The following is an 8,027-nucleotide window of genomic DNA, read 5'->3' on the forward strand; positions in this document are numbered from 1 at the left end:
CACGACCACCACGACCACCGTATAATAATCCCAATGTCTATAACCCAAACACCAACTTCTATCATCCGGGTTTGAAGAACCACCCCAACTTTAGCTACAAGAGTACCAATGTTCAAAACCCACAACATCTTCAACCCCAAGCCCCAAATAATCTACCCGGGTTTTCTCAACCTAGGGGTGGATATCAAAATCCAAGAAACACCAACCAAAACTTTAGGAACCAACCTCAAGGGTACCAAGATTTTGGGAGCAATCAAAACACCCAAGGATTCTATCAAGGGAACCAAGTGAATCACGCTAATCAAGGATATGGGCAAGGGTATGCTCAAGGGTTTGAAGATCAAGGTCAAGGACCAAACTTCAACAACAATGACCCTAGAGGGAATTACCAAGGGGGATAAGGTGCCAACACTCGGAATGACTATGGGTTCCCTTTGCCCATAGCCAATCAACCTTATCAAGAACCCCAAGAGGACCCCTCCCAAAATGAATTTATGAGGGTGGTGAAGAACATGCAAATTCAACATAGCCAAGACATGGCTAATTTCGTTAAGGCAAGCCAATAAGAACAAGCAAACCTAAGAGCTACTTACCTTAAAGATACGAGGGAGATGGAAGCCCGATTGGCTTCTCATTCTCTTGCTAACCCTCAAAGGCCACCCGGTGGATTGTTAGCTCAAGGACAAAGTTCAAAGGATGCTTCTAATAATCACCAAGCTCACGCGGTAGTCTTGAGAAGTGGGATAGAGCTTGAAGATCCTTACAAGCACCTTGAGGTAGAAGTTGACTCGGATCCTAAGAGAAAGCGAGTGGAAATGAATGGTGGAAGGGAAAGCCCACCGATGACACCATCGGCTCGGATGAGTGAAGCTAAGAAAAGGAAGAAGACATCTGGAGAATCTTCAAGTGAGAAAACTCAAGTGGAAAGGGATATTGACGGTTTGGTCGAGGATTTACCTTATGAAGAAGAAAGAGGTGAAGATACTACCGAGGAGGTTCTCCTACAACCCTCTACTACGGTAACAAAGAATGCAAATCCCCCAAAGGTATCTCCAAATTCTCAACTTGTTTCTCATATTCCATATCCTTCAAGAGCCATCAAGAGTAGGGAAAACTTCAAGTATGCCAGGTTTTGTAATATGCTTGAAAAACTTGAAGTAACCCTACCCTTTACGGAAGTGATTTTGAACATGGCAACTTACTCAAAATTTTTGAAAGATATCTTGACTAAGACGAGGGTCTTGGGTGACCAAGAAATAGTGGCTATGGAAGAGGCATGTAGTGCTCATATCCTTAACAAGATGCCTACTAAACTTGGTGACCGGGAAGCTTTTCAATTCCGTGTATAGTTGGTGGTGTTCCTATATCGAGAGCTCTTTGTGACTTGGGAGCAAGTGTGAGTGTCATTCCTTTAAAAGTTGTAAAGAAAATTGGCATTCATAGTCTTGCTCCTACTACCATGACTCTCCAATTGGCGGATAGGTCCGTCAAGCGCCCTTTGGGGGTGCTTGAAGACGTACCCGTCAAAGTTGGAAAGCTTTTAATCCCAACCGATTTTGTTGTCCTTGACATCCCGGAGGATAGCCATACCCCCATTATCCTAGGTAGGCCGTTTTTGGCCACCGGAGGAGTGCTTATTGATGTGAAGAATGGGCGGCTAACCTTTCGGATTGAAGGCAACAATGTCAAATTTAACCTCCCACATTTGATGGAAGGACCCAAGGTTGAAAGGTTAAGCACTTTTGAAGTGATTGATGAGGTAGTTCATTAAGTGACCCGAGAAGAGGCGGAAATGGAAGAGGTCTTCCAAATCTCCCTACATGATGAAGCAATGAAAGAGGATCATGATGTGGATGATGAGCTTTTGAAGAGGGTGGAGGGCCTTCTCCCTCCAAAGGTACAACTCAAATCTTTACCTCCCTCACTCAACTATGCTTTTCTTGGTGAGGGGGAAGCTTACCCCATGATAATAAATGCTAACCTAAGTGAGTCACAAGAAATGAAACTTTTAAAAATTTTGAGAACTCACAAAAGCTCACTTGGGTATAGCATTGGTGACATCAAGGGGCTAAGCCCGAGTTTGTGCATGTATATAATTGTCTTAGAGGAGGGGAGTCAACCCAAGGTTGATGGTCTTAGGCGGATAAATCCTAAAATGGCCGAGGTTGTTAAAAATGAAGTTTTGAAATTACTGGAGGCCGGGATTATCTATCAAATAACGGATAGTAAGTAGGTGAGTCCGGTTCACATGGTACCCAAGAAGGGAGGGGTGACCATGGTGGAACAAGAGGACGGGACTTACCTACCTACTAGGCTGGTGACAGGGTGGCGAATGTGTATCGACTATAGGTGTAACACCTCCATATAACAAGCAGCCTTAACAAGACCTTCCCTAGCATATAAGGCGTTACCAACTCGGTTGCCCGAGGACAGTAATAATCAAATGTCGATAAAAGAACGTTAAGTTATATTACAAGTGATTACAAACAACAGACGATATGAAAGATACAACTCAAAACCACTATCTACTATGTGAACTACTTCTGTCGTGACTCGTGATAGACTCGTCCCTCCAAGCACCCAGCTATGATCCAAATGACAACCTGCTAAGACTGACTGCTCACCATAGTGGATCACGGCAGACACAATTGAAACAAACAACACAACAAAGCCACACAAGGTTAGCAACTGAGGTAACAAATATACAAAAGCTGACACAACACAAGTACAACAACACACACACCACATCTCCTCCAACCAACCACATCTCTGACAGCCCGAAGGTCCAGTCCTGCCAGTGGAGGACCGCAGCCGTTCCCACCTAAGCCCCGCTCATCTATCAGAGCGATAAACCCATGTTCCTTAATGTGCAAATCCCCTCTCGTGGCGGGTTCCACGAAGGGCGAATCAAGGGCGTGAAGCCATTCCCGCAAGTGACTCCACTCAGCCGAGGACGCACCTCGAGAACCACAAACGAACAATCATAATCAGCTGTACAACAACAATCACCAACTGCTATATCAACACCACATCAACAACTACTACAAACAATCGACAATACTGACTACTAACCAACCCAACAATACCAACGGACTCTCTAGACAATAGACAGTACTGAGTAGGCGAACCTACCTTTAGCAAACCGCAGCGATTCCGCGTCCAATCACATGATACCCATCAACCACGGAAACCACCTATATAAACATTACAGCCATCTATCACTACCACTACAAACCTAACTAAAAACAACTATGATGATGATGATGATAACATACCTATACAAAGCAATCCAGCGTCGAGACCGCTACCCGACTCAAGCATCCCATCCCCATGGTGTAAGCATCCCCAAAGGCCTCAAGGAAAGGGATTATGGTAGAGGAGAAAGGAGGTGACGACATTTAGGTTTAGGAAGAAAGTAGGGAAATGATTTGGGTTTTCACGATATACGATTTATACATCCTCGCTGCAAACCCATTACTCGATCGAGTAACCAACTTACTCGATCGAGCTCCCAAGCTATGCGATCGAGTAGCCTCAGCTAGATCGAGTAACACACAAACTAAAGCCCACCACGTCACAAGTCATCACTCGTAAAGTTTCCTAAGGTCAAGATCAGTGTCTAAGGTCAGTCAACGACGGTCAACGGGTCCCTAAAAGGACGGTTATTACAGTCTTTCCTCCTTAAAAAGAACTTCGTCCCCGAAGTTCGACTCATCCTCCCCCACAACGCAAGGTCAAAGAACCGAGATAACCACCACTATTTAGCCGACACAGGTCAACACGATCATTTAGAAAGACCATCCTGCTATGACTGTTCATCAACCATCATCATCATCATCATCATCATCTACCTTAGCATATATTACACAACACAACCTTCTATCAAATCACTAACTTTCTATTAAACCACCAAACACGCATTACACACAAGAACTACCGACTCGACTATTACTTGTACACATCTCATGATATTACTCAAACGTAAACCAACACTACATTCAGACTATTCTTTCATCCATTACTTGCCAACGACTATCAGTTACAAACACTCAACAACAACAATTCTATAACAGATATGCAACAACATCTCATTCATTCCACTTGTTCGGATTAATTCTTTTAATTCATCTCTATTACTTGATGAGTCATAATTATATACATATTTATGCCTCCCCATATTTGCTTTTGTTACGGTTTTTGTGCTAGTTTATATCATTTACATGCCTTTTATGTTAGAATGTCGATACTTCCGCTTTTTGATGTTTAATGCAGGAATGATGCATTTTAGGAGCAAAGGAATGAAATGGTCATCGCGGAGTGGGCATGAAGGGATACAAGAAGCATGGGACGAGAATCCATAAGAATGAAGGAAGAGAAGTTAAGAAGAAAACACGAAGAAAAGAGCTTCTTATTACTAGTGCCTAATTTGAAGAGCCATATCTAGAGTTCTACAACTGATTTTCAAGTGATTCCAACTGGAGATGAAAGCTATCTTCTTATCTTTCCAACGCCGTGAAAATCGCTTGTTTCTGACAAGTAACGAAGAAATGGTGGCCGTTTGTGCGCGAAGCAGGAACTTGGTTCCTCGATCGAGTAGAGTGAGGCTCGATCGAGGAACCTCCATAATCAATTAAAATTCGCAATGTCGAGAGTTGGGGTTCCTGAACTTTGGTGCCTCGATTGAGTAAGACTAGGCTCAATCGAGGAAGTGGTGACTCGATCGAGTAGACCTAGGCTCGATCGAGGAACCTCTTGTTTCTATAATTTCCGCAATCTTCCTTAAGTCGGTTATGATTTACTATAAATACCTAAACTCGTATCCTAGGTTAATTACGCTTTATTTTCCATAGGTTTAGCATAGTTACTCTAAAAACTCTCTAAAATACTTAGTTTAGTTTATATTCATTGTTCTTCCTTTCGGATCTAAACATCGCTATTTTACGGTATTGTTCTAATCTTTCAATAATTATTATTTCAATTACTTGCTCATCTTTATTATTGTTCATCATGTTTTCCATTATTATTATTGTTGTTCCTTCCTTTAATATGAGTAGTTAAATATTCTATCTAGGGTAAATGGGATCTAGGTTGTTAGAAAAGGGGTTATTATGAATTGATCGTTAAATTGCTTCCTATTGTTGTTTAATTATTGTTCTACTTCTAATTACTTGATTACTGATCAGAATTGATTAATTAGTATCGCATTAACTAAGATTATCACCGACAGGGTTAAGACTAGTATAGGCCACGATAATTGAATTAGACCGACTTAATGATAGCGATTGCATGTTAGGTTAGATCTAAAAAGACATATTAGAATCAACCGATCGTATGACTTTCAACGATATAAATTGCTCAATCAATGAATTAAATCCTCCCCTTTGATGACTACCTAGTGAATCCGAATCCCTAGACTCTTTAATATTATTATTATTCATCTTTATTTAAATTGCTATTAGCTGTTAGAAATCAAATCAAAACAAACCCCCACAATTGGTTACCTTAAGACACTCTAAATATCAACAAACTAGATAATCACCGCCTCCCTGTGGATTCGACCCTGACTTACCACTAGCTATTTTGTTAGTAGTAGTAGTATAGGATTTATTTTGACTAAGGTAAACGACTGAAAATAACCTTATCATTACTCAACCATACAACACCACTCTACTAACAACAACTCTACCCTGCTACTAACATCCAATTTCATTACAACACATTTGACAATTAATTGAAAAATAAGATGCAACATTAATTGAAAATAAGATACGACAACATGCCATTCTATTCAGCAATTATAAACTGCTACTCAAATATATAATAACCATTTAAAATACTACCAAATTTCATATAAGTACTATCAAATTGCTATAATTACGTCATTTTCCACGCGACATTACTCTTCCCTTCTTAAAAGGAACTTCGTCCCCGAAGTTCAACGTCAAAACAACTTTACTGACACACTAGCATATATATTATTACTTCACATTGACATAGCTAACAAAACATATGCACATTTTGTCTCATGTTAACCACTATACTTTCTTGACATTACGTAAACATGACTCATATCATGTATATATGAAACTATTAGCAAGGTGAACAACACAACCGAACATTTTATCATCAACTATTGACCATGGCATCAATTACCTTCTTAAATAACCATGCAAATTATATAACAAGAATTATAGCCATTACGCTGTACGTTGTCCGAGACAATATGGTTTAGCATATGCATTTATATAAATATCATCGAAAATTGTATAAATCATACAAATATGCACAACTGTTTAACCACCTCTGAGACGGAACAATGATAGAATGCACCCATAGTACGAAACACTATCGCAAAAACCATTAACTTGAAGACACAAACACTTGTTTACACGAAATAAGCATCAAATAGCGGCACTCGATCGAGCTCGTAAGGCACTCGATCGAGTTGACGTTACTCGATCGAGCTCACCAGGCACTCGATCGATTATGTCGAGATCAGAACGTAGCCATAAAGTCACCCCTGCAGTTACTCGATCGAGTAGCCACAGGTCAAAATCCTCTAAGACACCACTTCATGTCCAAAGCAATATATATACACGAGTCGGAAACGCTTTTCCGACCCCAAAATCCTGCATAAACAGTCTGAAAAGTATCTAAAATAAGGCCTTATGGCCACAATACAAACCAAAGTCTAAAAGTACCAAACGAAACAAGGATCAAGAACTGCAAATTCATGTAAAAAGATAGAAATAAAAAGGAGCATCGTCACTCCATAGCCTGCTCATCCATCATCTCATCTCCACCACCACCTCCAGACGTGCCTGCTCCAGCTGCATCCTCACCTGCGACGCCACCAACGATAGAATCGGCTCCCACTCGCCATGTTGCCAAGCAACCATAGGGGTAACTCATAGGCTCTCCCCAGGTAGACCGCTCCACACCAAAGGAATGAAAGACCCCGCTGTAATCCCCAACGCCTCTCCACCACACTGGTTGCGCTGCCTCGGTCCCGATGCCCTGAACATATGCCATCTCATGGAGGTTCCAGAGCGTCAAGGTAGCAAACACCCTCTCCGTGAGCTCAATCACTCTCATCTCAGGGCTGAAGAAGGAAGGATAGCTGGAAAACTGGGGCTGTGAAGGCACAGGCTGCTCTGGCTGGGTCTCAGCCATCCTCTCTCTCACCCGTCGTGGTCCCCTCCCCACCCTAGGCTGTCTATCCTTGGGTCTAGCCTGATCCCCCTTGGTCGGCTCAGGCATCACCTCCAAAATATCAGGATCAATGAGGTAGAACTGCCTATCAGAGGCCTCCTGCTCATCGTCAGAATAGGCAGCCACCACTGCCGTCGGTAAAGGCTCGGTCACGAGAAGGTGCTCGGGAGCAGGTATCCTCATCCAACTCATTCTCCAAACTCTCCATGCTAACCCACCACCCTCCAAAGTTCACAACCACTTCGTATAGAGAAAGTACTCACGGTCCAAGGTAGGCACTGCCGGGGTTAAAGGTGTATAGGCCGAGGAGGCCTTAAAGGTGGTCAGCCTCTCCGCTAACCGAGTGGCAATGGCACCACAACTCAGGAAACGAGTGTCAGAAGAGACCATCAAGGCTAAGCTAGCACATACTATGTCCGGGGCACTGAAGGAGACTCTCAGAGCTCGGGTGGGGTTAAGTTAGGCCGCAAGCAACATCACCTCATGTGAGTTAAGCTTAATCACATCCGTCCGTTCATATAGCAAACAGGTCAAGGCACGAAGGAAGATCTTCAAGGTGACATGTTGAACATCATTTATCAACATGTTGCTAGAGGTGGGGGTGGGTTTGCCGGTAAAGCAAGGCATAAGACTACTGACTCCACACTCAGTCGGGATGTTCCTAAGAGCTCCCGTCACAGGTTTAGCATGGCCGAGATGGGTGGAAAACATGTCCATGGTCAGAAAGAAACTAGTGTTTATGAGGCGGAACTCAACGGTCTGTTCCACCGCATCATACTTGAAAGAACTCATGAACTCCAAAGTTAGAAAAGCAT

This window comes from Silene latifolia, chromosome 3, assembly GCF_048544455.1.
Source record: "Silene latifolia isolate original U9 population chromosome 3, ASM4854445v1, whole genome shotgun sequence".
In the NCBI taxonomy this organism is placed as follows: Eukaryota; Viridiplantae; Streptophyta; class Magnoliopsida; order Caryophyllales; family Caryophyllaceae; genus Silene; species Silene latifolia.